Genomic DNA, 19,635 nt, shown 5'->3' with positions numbered 1-19,635 from the left:
CGATGTAAGGGATTTTTATGCCGCCTTCACTTAACAGTATTTTTTTTTTTTTTTTTTAAATCCTGTTATTTTAGACGTTGATAAATGTTACCACTACATTATTTGACTTAATACGAGTATTTTAAGACCATACAAACCGAGTTTAGGACTAAGAATAATCTTTTTCTGTTAAACTGTATAAACGCGGTAGGAACAGCCATACCTCATAACTTAACATGATATGGCCTGTATGTTATAATGTTCAAGATTTTACTGTATTTAACTAAGTATTTGCATTATTTTAACATATTCATTTTAGATCTTGAAACAAAATGACATACTTAAAATACCTGAAAATCTTATCAAACATCTTAGTGGGATATTTCATCCCTGAAATGTTTTACACTGCGCACCCCTGTTCGAATCTCTGGGCTGTACTTTTTTTTTTTGTTACAGTGTGTGTGTGCGCGCTCTTGTTGTTTTAGAAGACCCCTGTTCCAATCTCTGGGCTGTACTTTTTTTTTTGTTACAGTGTGTGTGTGCGCGCTCTTGTTCTTTTAGAAGACCCCTGTTCCAATCTCTGGGCTGTACTTTTTTTTTTTGTTACAGTGTGTGTGTGCGCGCTCTTGTTCTTTTAGAAGACCCCTGTTCGAATCTCTGGGCTGTACTTTTTTTTTTTTTTGTTACAGTGTGTGTGTGCGCGCTCTTGTTCTTTTAGAAGACCCCTGTTCGAATCTCTGGGCTGTACTTTTTTTTTTTTTGTTACAGTGTGTGTGTGCGCGCTCTTGTTCTTTTAGAAGACCCCTGTTCGAATCTCTGGGCTGTACTTTTTTTTTTTTTGTTACAGTGTGTGTGTGCGCGCTCTTGTTCTTTTAGAAGACCCCTGTTCGAATCTCTGGGCTGTACTTTTTTTTTTTTTGTTACAGTGTGTGTGTGCGCGCTCTTGTTCTTTTAGAAGACCCCTGTTCGAATCTCTGGGCTGTACTTTTTTTTTTTTTGTTTCAGTGTGTGTGTGCGCGCTCTTGTTGTTTTAGAAGACCCCTGTTCGAATCTCTGGGCTGTACTTTTATTTTTTTTTGTTACAGTGTGTGTGTGCGCGCTCTTGTTCTTTTAGAAGACCCCTGTTCGAATCTCTGGGCTGTACTTTTTTTTTTTGTTTCAGTGTGTGTGTGCGCGCTCTTGTTCTTTTAGAAGACCCCTGTTCGAATCTCTGGGCTGTACTTTTTTTTTTGTTTGTTACAGTGTGTGTGTGCGCGCTCTTGTTCTTTTAGAAGACCCCTGTTCGAATCTCTGGGCTGTACTTTTTTTTTTTGTTTCAGTGTGTGTGTGCGTGCTCTTGTTCTTTTAAAAGACCCCTGTTCGAATCTCTGGGCTGTACTTTTTTTTTTTGTTTCAGTGTGTGTGTGCGCGCTCTTGTTCTTTTAGAAGACCCCTGTTAGAATCTCTGGGCTGTACTTTTTTTTTTTTTGTTACAGTGTGTGTGTGCGCGCTCTTGTTCTTTTAAAAGACCCCTGTTCGAATCTCTGGGCTGTACTTTTTTTTTTTGTTTCAGTGTGTGTGTGCGTGCTCTTGTTCTTTTAGAAGACCCCTGTTCGAATCTCTGGGCTGTACTTTTTTTTTTTGTTACAGTGTGTGTGTGCGCGCTCTTGTTCTTTTAGAAGACCCCTGTTCCAATCTCTGGGCTGTACTTTTTTTTTTTGTTACAGTGTGTGTGTGCGCGCTCTTGTTCTTTTAGAAGACCCCTGTTCGAATCTCTGGGCTGTACTTTTTTTTTTTTTTGTTACGGTGTGTGTGTGCGCGCTCTTGTTCTTTTAGAAGACCCCTGTTCGAATCTCTGGGCTGTACTTTTTTTTTTTTTGTTACAGTGTGTGTGTGCGCGCTCTTGTTCTTTTAGAAGACCCCTGTTCGAATCTCTGGGCTGTACTTTTTTTTTTTTTGTTACAGTGTGTGTGTGCGCGCTCTTGTTCTTTTAGAAGACCCCTGTTCGAATCTCTGGGCTGTACTTTTTTTTTTGTTTCAGTGTGTGTGTACGCGCTCTTGTTCTTTTAGAAGACCCCTGTTCGAATCTCTGGGCTGTACTTTTTTTTTTGTTTGTTACAGTGTGTGTGTGCGCGCTCTTGTTCTTTTAGAAGACCCCTGTTCGAATCTCTGGGCTGTACTTTTTTTTTTTTTGTTACGGTGTGTGTGTGTGCGCGCTCTTGTTGTTTTAGAAGACCCCTGTTCGAATCTCTGGGCTGTACTTTTTTTTTTTTTGTCACGGTGTGTGTGTGTGCGCGCTCTTGTTCTTTTAGAAGACCCCTGTTCGAATCTCTGGGCTGTACTTTTTTTTTTTTGTTTCAGTGTGTGTGTGCGCGCTCTTGTTCTTTTAGAAGACCCCTGTTCGAATCTCTGGGCTGTACTTTTTTTTTTGTTTGTTACAGTGTGTGTGTGCGCGCTCTTGTTCTTTTAGAAGACCCCTGTTCGAATCTCTGGGCTGTACTTTTTTTTTTTTTGTTACGGTGTGTGTGTGTGTGCGCTCTTGTTCTTTTAGAAGACCCCTGTTCGAATCTCTGGGCTGTACTTTTTTTTTTTTTGTCACGGTGTGTGTGTGTGCGCGCTCTTGTTCTTTTAGAAGACCCCTGTTCGAATCTCTGGGCTGTACTTTTTTTTTTTTGTTTCAGTGTGTGTGTGCGCGCTCTTGTTCTTTTAGAAGACCCCTATTCGAATCTCTGGGCTGTACTTTTTTTTTTTTTTGTTACAGTGTGTGTGTGCGCGCTCTTGTTCTTTTAGAAGACCCCTGTTCGAATCTCTGGGCTGTACTTTTTTTTTTTTTGTTACGGTGTGTGTGTGCGCGCTCTTGTTCTTTGAGAAGACCCCTGTTAGAATCTCTGGGCTGTACTTTTTTTTTTTTTTGTTGTTACAGTGTGTGTGCGCGCTCTTGTTCTTTTAGAAGACCCCTGTTCGAATCTCTGGGCTGTACTTTTTTTTTTTTTGTTACGGTGTGTGTGTGTGTGCGCTCTTGTTCTTTTAGAAGACCCCTGTTCGAATCTCTGGGCTGTACTTTTTTTTTTTTGTTTCAGTGTGTGTGTGCGCGCTCTTGTTCTTTTAGAAGACCCCTGTTCGAATCTCTGGGCTGTACTTTTTTTTTTTGTTACAGTGTGTGTGTGCGCGCTCTTGTTCTTTTAGAAGACCCCTATTCGAATCTCTGGGCTGTACTTTTTTTTTTTTGTTTCAGTGTGTGTGTGCGCGCTCTTGTTCTTTTAGAAGACCCCTGTTCGAATCTCTGGGCTGTACTTTTTTTTTTTTTGTTACGGTGTGTGTGTGCGCGCTCTTGTTCTTTTAGAAGACCCCTGTTCGAATCTCTGGGCCATATATTGTTTTTGTTGCGGTGTGTGTGGGGGGATGTGCGCTTGTGCTTTCGCAGACCCCTGTTTGAAACTCTGGGCAGTAAATTTTTTTTTTTTTATGTTACAGAGTGGGTGTGTCTATTTTATGTTTAAACCCTCGGGTGTTTCTCAGAACTAGTAAAAAATTATAAAGCAAACAAGTTATATTGTAAATGTATTTTTTTTGGACTATGTTTGAGATCCTCTGTAATAATAACTGTAGTTATTATCAAACAAAGAGTCCTTAAACATGTAAAAGAGTTTCATCATCAGTATACTACACAAATATTACACTGAGCTATAACCCACAACAGCATCCAGCAAATGTGCTGGGGGCCCTACATTTCTGTTGGATTTTCAGGCCTTGGTAGGTAACTGTGTCCATTCCATAATATGCATGGTTCTATGTAATGGTTGATTTTAATATTACAACGTATTCTAAAAAACAATTTAAAGTTGTTTTTGAATACAATAAAGGTTAGCACAGGCTGAATTGTAAAGGTTTTAGGTTTTTTTAGGCGCCTACCCATAATGCACCTGTATTTGCATACTGGTTTCTATTAACATTACAGAGAACTCTAAAAACCTAGTTAATGTTATTTTTGAAGCTAAAAAATTTGACCACTACATTCTTTGGCTTAATACGTGATTAGGAGTAAGGGTAATCTTTTCCTGTTAAAACTGAATATATTTTGGGGTTTCTCAGGACTAGTAAGAAATTATAGAGAAAGAAGGAAGAGAGTCTGTTTTTTGACCAAGCAGCAGGGTTATGGGGAACATGGTGAACAGACCATGTCTTTTGGCCAAGAAAAAAAAAGCAGCCCTAGAGAAGAAAAAATAAAAAAATAAAATTAGAAAAAAACAAAAAAAAACAACAGTTTTTTACTTAGTAAGAGATTTTTCTTAAATAAGAGTCTTAACTACTGTCTTTCAGAAGAATACATCTTACATAAAAGCTTTTTAATCAATATGTAATATTTTAAACTATTACACTGAAAAAGAACCTTATCTAACTGTGAAAAGTCTATTGAGCCTGTTCTTTTTTCGGGGAGGTAAACTTGGGGTGGGCTGTTCACCGTGTAATTATTTATTTTTTTATTATTTATTTCTTAGCAGACGCCCTTATCCAGGACGACTTCCAATTGTTACAAAATATCACATTATTTTTACATACAATTACCCATTTATACAGTTGGGTTTTTACTGGAGCAATCTGAGTAAAGTACCTTGCTCAAGGGTAATGCATGGACTGTTCCCACAAGGCTGTTGGCTGATATTCGAATATGGGATCTTTCTATCTATTGTATACAGGTTCTCTAATTATTTTCAAATTAAAGTTCTAAAAACAAAAAATAAATGAAAATCTTTCAATGTCGGCTGTTTGTTTGTATGTAAATTCAATTCTTTAATAATTACAATTATTTTAGTTAAGATGAAAACATTTACAAAGCGATGAAATTAATAAATACACAAATAAATAAATACATGTCTGCTGTTCAATTATAGTCTATAATTGTAGACAGTGTTCAAGTTTGTTACAAATATTTTAGTTCAGATGTAAGCAGCAACAAACTATGGACGCTTATCTTTGAATTGATTGAATGGAGGTCAGAAATTGTTTTACAATCACAAATGGTCGGACATTATGTAAAACAAACAAACAAACATGTTTTTAGTGCCGTGTTTCTGATTTTACTGGGTGGATAGGCAGCTGCAAATGTGATATGGTTGTCTTTTTATGATACACTTTATATGATCTAACTTAACATGATATTGCCTGTATGTTATAATGTTCAAGATTTTACTGTATTTAACTAAGTATTTGCATTATTTTAACATATTCATTTTAGATCTTGAAACAAAATGACATCCTTAAAATACCTGAAAATCTTATCAAACACCTTTGTGGTATATTTCATACATGTGGATAGAAAAATAATTCTCTACAGAAGTCATTTGGGCCTCATTTATTTTGGAATTGTTTATTTTCTGTCAGATTAAGATTTTTTGCTGTCAAATTATCATAGATATGTTATAAAAGAAGAGAGATTAAACCAAGCATACATTACCTTGTAGAATGACTGGGAATTTACAAACAGTATGAATGAGAACAACAAAGCATATTGCATAAAGAGGATACAAAATACCCTTTACAAAGGGAATCACTTCAACCTTCACCATGGTATGTATAAAGAAAATCAGCATATCTCTAAACTAGCTGTTTTAAAACAGAAAGATTCCTGTTAAATGTAACACCACAGGCAGCATATCTCTAAACTAGCTGTTTCACATTCTTAAAGAATACAACCACCAAAGAATAATATATTTAGAAGCCATGCGAAAAACATAAAATGAAGCAGTACCCATATACACGTGCACTTTATTTTAGGGTTAATAGATTCCTTGTATCGGCTCTTCTGTTTATGTTTGACACGTCTGTGGCGTCGGGTCAGGCAGCCTCAAAACAAGTCCAGAACAGTTGAATAGGGGTGCCGACACCACTTTGAACTATTGAGGATGTTTTCTGTCTTTGTAAAGCAGCGTCATAAAACACCTTTGCTTAATTTACATGTTAAGATCTCGAACAAACCCCCCGGCTGTTTTTGACCCATGACAACGATGTTAATTTTTTTTTTTTTTGAACCCTCCACCCACACCCTAGGTATCTCCACTTGTTCGTTCAGTAACGGGGGTGTACACTTTCAATCGGAGGACTCTTTGAAACGCCATAGGTAATTTAATGTTTTTGTGTTTTCTTTATTTTGTGTTTGTTTTCAGTTGATGTTCATTTGTTTTTAAAAGGCGATCTTTCAGTATAATTTAGTGTATGTTACTTGTATTCATTCTTTCTTTCTTTCTTTCTTTCTTTCTTTCTTTCTTTATTTTAATTAAGTCAATCTATCGTATCTATATATTTTATGTTTTTCAGTGATGCCAGAGACTAACTCCTCGGACATACTAAAAAAATATCAAATTGTTGGTCATTTCTAACTCCGGGGGCAGATTTTCTCTCTTATTTTGCTCAAAAAACTCTTACATACTTTTGTCAACAAACCTTACATTTCTGCAAATGGCATGTAGGTGTGTGGTTACTGTAATCCACGGCTGTACTGGCCACAGGGCGCCCCTGGGGCAAGCCTGGCTTCATTCATTACGCGAGGCAAGCTTCCATATTTATCTCTCTATGACGGCTGCTCGTTCGAGAAGCTCGCCCCTCGCTCCGAAAAACACCTTTTGTACACGGAATTTTTTATTAATAAATTAAGTAAAACAATAAAGATGTTTTTTTGGGGGTTTTTTTATTTAGAAAAGTAAAACTAACTTATTTTTTTTTCGTTTTTGGCTGGGTTATTTTTAGTACTTCAAGTGCGAGTTTGAAGAAAGAAAAAAGGAAGCAAGGCCTCTGTATATGCTTTGCTGTCATGCAAAATCAAATACAGTAGACCTGTTTACTGTAAAATAAATTAGAAGGACGTAATAAAGTGGAGTAGGTTCACGTCTCTATCTTATAGGCCTTCTTCAATTTAGATTTCAGTTTACTAAAGACCCTCTATTTATTATTTATTTTTTTTAAGACATGAGTAGATAGTAGATAATATATTTCCTAAAAACAATCGCTATACTATATTTTTATAAATTAGTAAACGATTACTATAAGCAAGTTTTTTCATTTTAAAATTCTGCGCGTCAGAAGTTTTTACAAGTACTATCACAGACCGTCTTCTGTGTTGAAACTCAATAAGCAAAATAAAATGTCGGATAGTAAACAATTTGTGCACGTAACAAAATGACCTATTTCTCTCTTGCAAAAGGTATGAAATCATCCATCTGGTGATATTTTAGAAGAGGCTGTTACAGAGCATGCAGGATTCAGGTACACCGCTAGGGTAGGAATACATTTGGCCACCCACGAGTATCACCGTTCCCCTTAATCACTTTTTATCATGATTAAAATACACGTTGTTTTATGTGCATGTAATAGATGATGCTTGCAAACTCTATGCAGTAAGCTTGTATGCAGGAGCACATCGGGGCCAAGTACAGAACTGCATCTAACTTACTTGGTCAAAACAGATTTAACAGGGACAGTTCCATGAACGTTATCCTTCACGTTTATTTTTCTTTTACCATTTCATTTAAGACTGAGGAGTTTATCAAATGTATTAATAAAGTATCACCAGTACAGAACAGAAATAGTTCACTATGATTATGAATAGTAAATTCAGAGAAGCTCTGAAAAACTTTCATAGCCAGTACATAATATAACTCTTTATTTAACATTATTTATAGCATTATCATGTTTCTCAACGGCTATTCTGAACACCATACAGTTCAAATTCAAACTAATGGAACATATTTTGATTTTTGTAGGAAAAATGTAACTACAGTAAGAGCACTTAAATAAACAGTAACATAGCTGTTATAAAACAGAAAGCGTAACACCACTTATTTATTTATTTATTTAAATTCATCCAAATATTACTTGGCTACAGTGTATTTATTTAAATAGTAATTTTAAGTATTAATATTTTTGAAGATGCATGACAGCTTTTTTTGTTTAAAAATAAGTTACAAGAAATTACATTTCAGTAATTATTTTTATTTCTGTTGTAATCTGTGCTTCATCTGTTTTAGCCATTTTTTTTATTGTACTCTTATTTATAGTGTACACCATCACTATCCCCTCCTTCATAAACTTTATATTAACAGGCCAAACACACACATACACACACACAGCAATCACTACCCCCAAACGTCATCATTAGAAACAGCCTCATAAATATAAAACTACCCAATTGTAATTACATTTATGTATTTAATCAAAATGCTGGGGCTTTCAAAGTAGTTTAAACTTGTTTAGACTTGTTTATTTTGTCTCTGTACCACAGACGTAACAACACAGTGTGAATATTAGCATAAAAACAGTTGGTGGTGAGGGTGGGTGTAAGGACAGTATGACCTGGTTGATGCAAACAATAGATACGTTAAATCCATTTCTAAGCACAAGCTCCCTGGAAATGTTGTCCCATTGGTTTTCTGTAATTAAATAAAACATAAAATTATCTCCCTGGAAAAAGCAGCCGCGCTCTGTTCAGCAAATAAAACGTTAAAAAATATATTATTATTTATTTCTTAGCAGACGCCCTTACCCAAGGGTGACTTACAGTTGTATACCAAAAATACATATCAAGAATTACAGTATATACCCCTTATGTAGGTTACATTCATGAAACATACAAAAAGACTCTTGTATATATTTATAAAAGAAAGAAAAAATAATGAATTATTTTCAATGTCTAACGTTCGAAATATACACGTCAATTTCACATGTATTACATACATCCTAACTAGTCATATATTTAAAAAACAGCTTTTAAAAAAAAAAAAAAAAAAAACTACATCCTTAATGATAACATCTTTACCGCGTCTCTCGAATGCTCTGGCTTCTCTTCAGTTTGAATAAATCTTTCTAAGGACTAAGGCTTAGAGGGCAGTGGCATTGCCCGCTCCCTCCGAGGGTCTGTGAGAGGTTTGTTCAAGGGAGGAGGATCAGACCTTTTTTTATTTTTGACTGGCTTCTCTTCAGCTCGGCAACTTTTTGGAAGACTAATGCTCAGGCTGATTTTGGCTTGCCCAATCCAGGCCGAGGATCTTTCAAGATTTTGTTGACTGTTGAGAGCAGCTTTTCTTTTTCAGGCGGTTCCAGTTTTTTCTTTTTCAGGCGGTTCAAGTTTTTCCAGACGTTCCTGGAGTTCGAGAGAAGGAGGACCTACCATCCAGATGACCTTTGATGACCCTTTGATGACCTAGACGACCTCATCCCCAGCCCTTGATCGTGATCGAGATCCAGACCGAGAGAGCAGCCGGCACCCAGAAGAAAGCGCCATCTGGGAGGAGCAGAGGGTGGCCCCGGACCCCGAGGAGGCGTCACAGCCACGATTCTTCCTGCGTGGTCTCGGTGCCAAGCAGTGCCCCCTATTCTGCCAGGGAAGGACACCAGAAGGGCATTATGGGTAGGCTCCTAAAAAATCCTAAATCCTTTATTATTATTATTATTATTATTATTATTATTATTATTATTATTATTATTATTATTATTATTTATTTCTTAGCAGACGCCCTTATCCAGGGCAACTTACAATCGTAAGTAAATACATTTCAAGTGTTACAGTACAAGTAATAATACAATAAGAGCAAGATAAATACAGTGACTTTGGTTCGAGCAAGTACAAGTGTGACAAAATACAATTCAATAATACAGCAGATAACAGTGACAGTGATAATTACATCAGGATATGATTAAATACAAAATACTACAGATTAAACACTTGGCAGATTACAGTACTCTGAAGTACAGGATTAAATGCAGTAAAATAGGGGGCAGATAAGAGCAAATAAAGTGCATTTAAAGAAGGGTGATAAGTGTCCCAGGGGAAAAACAGAGGAGTTCTACAGGTGCTGTCTGAAGAGGTGAGTCTTGAGGAGGCGCCGGAATGTGGTCATGGACTGGGCAGTCCTGACATCTGTAGGAAGGTCATTCCACCACTGCGGAGCGAGGGTGGAGAAGGAGCGGGGTCTGGAGGCAGGGGAGCGTAGAGGAGGTAGAGCCAGTCTTCTAGTGCAGGCGGAGCAGAGAGGTCGAGTGGGGGTGTAGGGAGAGATGAGGGTCTGGAGGTAGCTGGGTGCAGTCTGGTCAAGGCATCTGTAGGCTAGTACAAGAGTCTTGAATTGGATGCGAGCGGTGACCGGTAGCCAGTGGAGTGAGCGGAGTAGTGGAGTTGCGTGGGAGAAGCGAGGCAGAGAGAACACCAGGCGGGCAGCGGAGTTCTGGATGAGCTGGAGCGGACGGGTGGTGGACGCAGGGAGGCCAGCCAGGAGGGAGTTGCAGTAGTCTAGGCGGGAGAGTACCAGGGCCTAGACCAGGAGCTGGGTGGCGTAGTTGGTGAGGAAAGGTCGGATTCTTCGGATGTTGCTCAGGAAGAATCGGCAAGTGCGTGCCAGAGTGGAGATGTGCTGGGAATAAGAGAGGCAGGGGTCCAGGGTGACTCCGAGGTTCTTAGCGGAGGAAGAGGGAGAGAGTGTGGTAGATTCCAGAGCAACAGAGATAGAGAGATCAGAGGAGGGGGAGGAGGAGGGAAAGAAAAGGAGGTCAGATTTAGAGAGGTTGAGTTTGAGGTGATGCGAGTGCATCCAGGAGGAAATAGCAGACAGACAGATAGAGATACGGGATTAGATGGTGGAGTCAGAGGTGGGGAAGGAGAGGAAAATCTGAGCATCATCAGCATAGAAATGGTATGAGAAACCATAGGATGCGATGAGGGGGCCCAGGGAGCGGGTGTAGAGAGAGAACAGGAGAGGACCCAAGATTGGAGAGGGTCGAGCAGAGAGCGGTTGGACAGGAAAGCAGAGAGCTGGCAGTGTACAGCCCGCTCGAGGGTTTTGGAGAGGAAGGGTAGGAGGGAGACAGGATGGTAGTTCTGGAGGGAGGTGGTGTCGAGGGTAGGTTTTTTGAGGATGGGAGTGATAGAGGCTTTTTTGAAGGCAGAGGGAAAGAGACCAGAAAGTAGAGAGGTGTTGAGAAGGGAGGAGATGAAGGGAAGTAGAGCAGGAGCAGCAGCTTGAAAGAGGTGAGTGGGGAGGTGGTCCAGGGCACACGTGGTGGGTTTGTGACCCTGGAGCAGGGAGGAGAGGTCAGAGTCTGAGAGGGGCGAGAAGGTGGAGAAGGAGGATGAGTTAGTAGGGGAGGCTTGGATTACAGATTGGAAATAAGTACATTTAGCAGAAGAGAGAGTAAAGGAGAAGGAGGAGAGTGCAGTAAAGGTCTAGGGCAGCAGGGAGTTTGGTTCTCTTCCATTTCTTTTCAGCAGATCGCAGTGTGATTCTTGCTGAGCGGAGCGCAGAGGAGAGCCAGGGTTGGGGAGGGGAGGGGCGAGCAGGTCAGGAGGTGAGGGGACAGAGGGAGTCGAGGGAGGAGGTGAGGAAGGAGAAGAGGGTGGAGGTAGCAGAGTCTACGGAGAGTTGTGAAAAGGAGTCGATAGGAGGGCGGTGAGAGAGAGCAGTAGAGACAAGGACAGGGGGAGAGAGAGTGGAGGTTACAGCGAGAGGTGACAGTGGGGGTAGGAGGAGCAGGGAGAGAGGGGAGAGACAGAGAAAAAGAGATGAAATAGTGATCAGAGAGGTCAAGGGGGTGACAGAGAGGGTGGAGGGGCAGCAGGCCCTGGAGAAGGTGAGGTCCAGTTGACGGCCAGCTTTGTGGGTAGGAGGGGATGGAGAGAGACAGAAGTCAAAGGAGTGAAGGACAGGGAGGAATCCATCAGAGTGGCTGGGGTTGGAGAGATGGATGTTGAAGTCACCTAACAGGACAGTTGGGGTAGACAGAGAGGGGAAGGAGGAGAGTAGATAGTCGAGTTCATCAAGAAAGTGAGCGAGAGGCCCGGGGGGATGGTACAGTACAATTAGCAGGAGTTGACAGGGAGAGGTTAGTTGGACTGCATGAAATTCAAAGGTATTAACAGAGAGTGAGGAGAGATCTGAGGGGACAGAAAAGAGTAAGGAGGGAGAGAGGAGAAGACCAGTCACACCTCCCCGTCCAGTGAGACGCGGGGTATGGGACAGGACGTAGAGAGAGGACAGGGCAGCAGGAGTTACAGTGTTATCAGGGGACAGCCAGGTTTCAGTGAGAGCAAGGAAATCAAGAGAGAGGTGGGAGGCAAAGGCAGAGATGAAATCAGCATTGTTAGCAGAAGAGTGACAATTCCAGAGTGTACCAGAGAGTGTGCGGGAGGGGGGGAGAGGCAGAGGGATGAGGTTAGTATGGGTTAATTTTCAGTGTAATATGTGTATAATGTACTGATTATGAGACTCTTTTATATGTTTAGGGACTCTGTTTGTTAATAACCTCTGTTATTATTATGGAGGGTCTCAAACATAGTAAAAAAAAAATGCACTACAATACAACTTGCTTTATTTTCTTTCTTTCTGTCTTTTCTTTGTAATAGGCTATAAACTAAGGGTACAACAGACGCCATTTTTAGGGGAGGGCTATTTTTGACGGATGTCCGGTAAAAAGGGATGGGTCATAAATCACTCAAAAGCGTGGGAAAAAGGGGAGAGGCTTAAGGGCCATAAATCAATCAAAGCGTGGGGAAAGGGGAGGGGCTTAATGTTCATAAATTAATCAAAGGGGCGGGGCTTAAAAAGTGACAGATGTTGTACCGCCTTTACTACTAACATTCATAAGCACACTGAGGTCACGACTCGATCACGCTCCCCACCACCCCACAGGTGCACTCACTCACATGCACAGGCACTCAGGACATAGACCAAACACGGAACAGTGTCACAAAACCATATGACACAGAGTGCTACAATATATATATATTGAGAGGAACGGTAGTTCCTCGTACAAGTTAGAAAAACTTGTTTGAAACTACCGAGTCTCTATACAGCTCAAAGAGTTGAGCTGTTTTTACCATGTTGCAGCGGCAAAACTAAATCACTTAGAATTACCATCTGTATCAGTATCAAAAGTCTGAAACTTTCTTACATCAAATGTGAAAAAAAATGTACATACCTCTTATACACAATGAGATATAAGTCATCAAACTAAGGTAAAATTGTTATTCTTCTTCCTCTTCCATCTACTTTTTAAGGATGCGTAGCGACTATTCAAACAGAAAAGCTAAATAACTGGACATCTATCAATCATGTGATTCCACAAGTTGGTCAACGTCAAAATAAACCAGGGAATGCAAGCAGTTTCATACCCACACCATTTATATTAAACCATTTATTTATGTTTTAAAACAGCACATATCGCAGGAAGAAAGAAAAAAAATACTGTGGTTTGAACTTGCAACATGACGTTCTTGAACACACGACCTTAGCCCACTGCACAGTTGTTGAAATGCGTTCATTTTCAGGTGCATTCCAAATTCTAAAATGGGCAGCAGTGTGGAGTAGTTGTTAGGGCTCTGGACTCTTGACCGGAGGGTTGTGGGTTCAATCCGCGGTGGAGGACACTGCTGCTGTACCCTTGAGCAAGGTACTTTACCTAGATTGCTCCAGTAAAAACCCAACTGTATAAATGGGTAACTGTATGTAAAAATAATGTGATATCTTGTAACAATTGTAAGTCGCCCTGGATAAGGGCGTCTGCTAAGAAAGAAATAATAATAAGTGTGTCTGCTAAAATATATATATATATATAATAATATGTGTGTTTGGTTGGTACTTGGATGGGAGACTGCCTGGCAATACCAGGTACTTCAAACTTTTCTTTGAAGTTTTACTTGTATTATTAACAAATAATAGATTAACTTTTAATTTATTGCTGATTTACTTTTAATTTATTGAAGTGGCTTTTTTGAAGGCAGAGGGAAAGAGACCAGAAAGGAGAGAAGTGTTGAGAAGGGAGGAGATGAAGGCAAGTAGAGCAGGAGCAGCAGCTTGAAAGAGGTGAGTGGGGAGGGTGTCCAGGGCACACATGGTGGGTTTGTGACCCTGGAGCAGGGAGGAGAGGTCAGAGTCTGAGAGGGGCGACAAGGTGGAGAAGGAGTGTGAGTTAGTAGGAGATAGAGGAGGATAGAGAGTTATGTTAGATGCAGATAAGATTTTTTCTTATTTAATTTTGGTTGTTTCACTAAAAAAATATCACATCAATTTCTTTGAGCCCATGAAATGTGCTCATCTTTCTAAACTTTCCACAGTCTTTGATTTTATTTTCTCACTATATTGCACCATATCAATGTACTACACGTTTATAGTAATGTAAACTGTATTTATTGTGCTATATTGAAAGGCACTGTGTGCAATGGTGTCTTCTGTTATTGATTGTTTTAATCATAAAAAACACTTTCCGGGCAAGATTCCTGTCATATCAGATTTCAGTGCATTCATTGCTTTAGTGCAAATAACAATGAATGCAAAAACAAATAAAATAATGAAGAAACAAAAACCCTGTAGGCAGCAGATTTTAATCAAAACCCAAACCAAATGTGTTCCTTATCCCAGGTCTGTAACATATTTCAACATCATTTATTATTCAGCTGTCATAAAACACTGTGATCCAAAAACATTCAAGATTAACCTTTTGATTCATGTTCATCTTTACTGAATTGGTAAGACTAAACTGCGTGTTACTGGAAACTGTGTGTGTGCCATTGTGCTTGACAATGTGTAATGTTGTGTAATATGAATGAGCTGAGGCAAGCAGTTTCCAAGGGGATTGGTGTGATTGATGCTGTGACATTGCAGATCCTCATTGATAAATGCTGGACACTAAATAGAGGTCATTTTCAACAGTTTTTGTTGTATGAATGTCTTACCCACTTGTTTACCATAATTTCCCCTCAGCAGTGTCTTTCAGGGCATTAGGGTAAGGAGCTGCTTGAAGGTGTTGAAAGGTGGGGACAGTTTCACTATCAACATGAAATGACGTTGCAAGTGATAGTGTAGAGCTTTCTTTAATCGAGTATAACCTGGAAACGTAAAGAAAGTGGAATATGCAGTTTTAATGTCTCAGACAGACTACAAAAGCCTTGTGTAATATTCTAAAAGGAAAAATGCTTTCAGAAAATTCGAAGAGGGAAATTCAGTTTGTATTTCTGCTGGTGTCCTACCTGTGACCTAAAAGATGCTGAATTAATGGGCAGGTCAACAAAATACGGTTTATGTTCGCCAAGCAAATTAACAAGCACTCAAACTACAATAAATATTTTCCATATATTCAGGTGTTCACATAACTGGTACGCAGGTATGCATGCACTAAATAAGCAGCATACTTCCATGTTGCTTATGCGACGTGGAGGCGTCCATGACGTGGACAGTTTAGGGTAGCAGGATTGTCTTCACTTACTTCCTGTAGGTATGTATCCTTGATAATAATAGTCTGATTTATTTACTTCAATGCCAAAATCGGAAAACATACACAATCGTTGCCTTTCAGACTTAACAATAATAGTAAATGTTGTGGATTATTTAGGCCTACTTAAATATGCCGCTATTTTAGTTAGCTAATTAAAACAGCCTTTGCCTTTATATAATTGTGTTCACCCAAATCTTGTTGATAAAACAAGCGTTTACTACACAGCTGCAAAAACCTTCAGTCATCCAGCGTTTGAAAAACACAGAGAGTGCTGAACACGTAAAAGTTGTTGAAGTTATGTTGGCTGCAAATCTCAGTCCTGAAGAAAAATCAAGTCGTCCACTCGACCGATGGCAACAAAAAGCAAAAGAAGAACAGAACGTAGCTCTTAAGAATATTTTTTTTCTTGCATTTCATGAGGCCTAACATGCACGTCCTATTCGCAACTATGAAGAAGATGTTGTACTTTTAAAGTGGCTGGGTGTAAACATTGGAAGTGCTTATCACAGCAATACAGGGGGTGCACAGATACCATTGCAGACGTGATTAATTGTGCATTGCAAGAGAAACTGAAATCCACCGATTTCTGGGGTCTGGTGTTTCGAAAAAAGGGGAATTTTCTTCCGACTTCCTTGGTCTTATTCAACTAGATGAAAAGCGGTCAGCTCAGGATATTGTGAGTGGAATTGTGAACCTGTTTGACGTTTCAGGATTAGGGGATGCACGGATGGGGCCCGAGTAAATGTTGTAAATGTACAGAACCTACGCAGCATGGTTGCCATAGGGGATTCCCTTGTTCATATTCTGTGCTCTGCACATACGCTAGAAAATTGCTCAAAATCAGCTGATCGTTCAGTTCCATCCTGTGAGATATTCAATCGCTGTGTTGTTAGGCTGCTGAGCTGCTATTTGCAAAAAGACCAGGCAAAAAAAAAAAAAAAAATAGCAACATAAATATTGTGATAACCGGCAATCCAGATTCCTTCTTAAACATTCATCAGCTATTGTTGTTGTTTCTTACACTGCCATTAAGCAGTGTTGCATCTCAGTTGTTCGAACTGACAGAGGAGGAGGTGGAGCTAGACAGTGACTTGAATGAAGACGCCTAATTTTGCTGAGTACCAAACCACTTCTGCTGGTACTAATGTGAGAACCTAATGAAAAACAAATATGTGAACCCCTGGTAATAGATTATGGAAGCCAAGTTATAGAGGCAGCAATTAAGAGTCAATTAAAGAGTTTAGAAGCAATTCAGGCACAGGCATTAAGAATATGTACAGGAACAATGAGATCATCACCAATTGAGGCTTTGCAAGTAATGACAGGAGAGATGCCACTAAGATTAAGGAGAAAATTACTTAATATAATATATTGGAATAAGATTCAATCTTTTAGTGAGGAACATCCAGTGAGGGGGAGTATTGAAACAAATTGGTATCAAATTGGTAATGGAATATAACATGGGAAAAAGCTGATGGAACATTCACATTCCATATGACAAACTGACCAAAAGAGATTAAGATTGAGGAAATAAAAAGAATGGAAAATCAAGATCAAATATTGATGCCAAAACAGATGTATAAGAAACCAAAACTATGTAAACTGTTAACCACGATAATTAGCAAGAAAAGAGATACAATGTAAACTAAGATAAAAGGACAGGAATATGTTAAAAATAAGGAAGAGATGTTACATATATACACAGATGGATCAAAAGACCCTAAATCTGGGAAAACAGAATATGCTTACTATATACACACATGTAAAAGGGGAAGATTATCAGATCGTTTATCAGGATTTACTGCAGAGTGTGTGGCAATTCTTATGGCCATAGACAAAATAGAGGAATTTAAAGAAAATGATATTGTGATTTTTACAGATTCTCTAAGCTCGATACAGGCATTAGAATCAGAAACAGGAAATAGGATAGATATTATAAACAAAATTATCCAGAAATTACATACTAACTACAAAAATGGTAAAAAAGATATATATATATATTCATTCTGTTAGCCTGGATTCCAAGTCACTCTGGTATCTTAGGAAATTAAATTGTGGATTTTGAAGCAAAAAAAGCATCTCAAATCGATATAACAATACCTTTGAGTCCTGCAGAGATGAATGCTGTGGCTAAATCAAACATAATGAATGTATGGCAAGAACAATGGGAAAACAGTGGAAACAAGATTATATTATAAAAATCACTCAAGTAGGGAAATACAAACAAGAAACTAATATTAATAGACAAAGTTTAGGACACACAGCATTACACCATCATTTCTACAGGACTGGGAGTCATGAGAATGGGTTATGTAGTAATTGTAGTGAACAAGAAACAGTGGAACATATACTCAAGAAATGCAATACATATATTCAGAAGAGACATATTAAACAGAACATTAAGGGAAATAGAAATTGAAGTAACAACAGTAAATGATACTTTGCAGATAGAAGCGAGAGAAAAACAAATGGAGAAAGAGAAATGTATAGTTAAATTTATAAAAAAAACATAGGGAAATGGGAGAAAACATAAGAGAACTAATATATATATATATATATATATATATATATATATATATATATATATATATATATATATAGTGGTTTGCAGAAGTATTCACCCCCCTGCAAAGTTTTCACATTTTGTTGGCACCTGAGCGTACTCCACGACAAATCTACACAAACTACTCCACATTGATAAAGTTAAATAAATGCATATAGAATATAAATAAGCAAGATTTACATAGAAAAACAGATTAATCTCAGTTGCATAAGTATTCAACCCCTTTGCTACTGCAGCCCTAAATCAGCTCAGGTGCAGATGATTTGTTTGAAAGATCATAAAATTAGTGAAATGGTTTTAGCCTGTGTGTACTCAAAGTGGTTTAACTTGTAGATAATTTCCCTCAGGTATATAAAGAATTTCAAGCTACAACTCACATAGTGATCCAATAAAGCAACCATGAAGACCAAGGATCTTTCAAAACAAGTCCGGGATAAAGTGGTAGAGAGGCACAGAGCTGGAGAAGGGTACAAGGATCTTTCAAAACAAGTCCGGGATAAAGTGGTAGAGAGGCACAGAGCTGGAGAAGGGTACAAGAACATTTCAAAGGTGCTGATTATCCCTCTCAGCACAGTGAAGTCCATCAAGTGGAAGATGCATCATACCACCCAGACACTACCCAGATCAGGTTGCCCTCCCAAACTGAGCAGCCGGGCAAGCAGGAAACTGGTTTGGGATGTCACTCTGAAGCCAATAAGGACCTTGAGAAATCTAGAGATCTGCAAAGTTCTGTGTCTGAGATGGGAGTCAGTGTTCACACATCAACAATAAGCCAGTCCCTACACAAAGCTGGGCTGTATGGACAGCTGGCAAGAAAGAAGCCATTACTCAAAAAGCCTCATCTTAAAGCATGTGTGAAGTTTGCGAAAAAGCATGTAGATGAATAGATGAAACTGCAGACATGTGAAAAATGGTTTTGTGGTCAGAAAAGTCGACGAAAATTGAACTTTTCCATCTAAATCCAAGCGTTACGTCTGGTGCAAGCCCAACACATCACCCAGTCAACACCATCCCAACTGTCAAGTATGGTGGTGGCAGCATCATGTTATGGGGATGCTTCTCTTCAGCAGGGACTGGGAAGCTTGTCAGGACAGAGGGGAGAATGGATGGTGCAAAGTTGGAGGCTGTGTGGTCCAGTGGTTAAAGAAAAGGGCTTGTAACCAGGAGGTCCCCGGTTCAAATCCCACCTCAGCCACTGACTCATTGTGTGACCCTGAGCAAGTCACTTAACCTCCTTGTGCTCCGTTTTTCAGGTGAGACGTAATTGTAAGTGACTCTGCAGCTGATGCATAGTTCACACACCCTACTCTCTGTAAGTCGCCTTGGATAAAGGCGTCTGCTAAATAAACAAATAATAATAAATAATAACAGGTGAATCCTTGAGGAAAACCTGTTTGAGTCAGCCAAAACTGAAACTGGGGAGGAAATTCCTTGAAGATTGCAGTCCATCGATGATCCCCAACAAAATTAACAGAACTGGAGCAATTTTTCCATGAAGAATGGGGAAAAATGTCACCATGCTGCAAAAGGTGCTTCTACCAAGTACTGACTTAAGGGACTGAATACTTATGCAACCAATAAATTTCATTTTGTACATTTTCTTTGCAAGTTTTGCTGACATTTAACCTCCTCCTCATATAACAGTGTTCAGTTTAACTACTACAGCTTCGAATAAAAAAGGTTTGTCTGAAAAACTGTGCATACATTATTTGTAATTAAACAAAATGTGACATTATTGGTAGGGAGTGAATACTTCTGCAAATCACTATATATATACATATAAATGCAAAACTTGCTTATAACTAATTTAAGTGCATATTTAATATGGAACACATCTAGTAACCCATATATGCTCAAATGGT

This window comes from Acipenser ruthenus, chromosome 36 (genome assembly GCF_902713425.1).
Source record: "Acipenser ruthenus chromosome 36, fAciRut3.2 maternal haplotype, whole genome shotgun sequence".
Taxonomy (NCBI): domain Eukaryota; kingdom Metazoa; phylum Chordata; class Actinopteri; order Acipenseriformes; family Acipenseridae; genus Acipenser; species Acipenser ruthenus.
Note: the sequence above shows the minus strand (reverse complement) of the source record.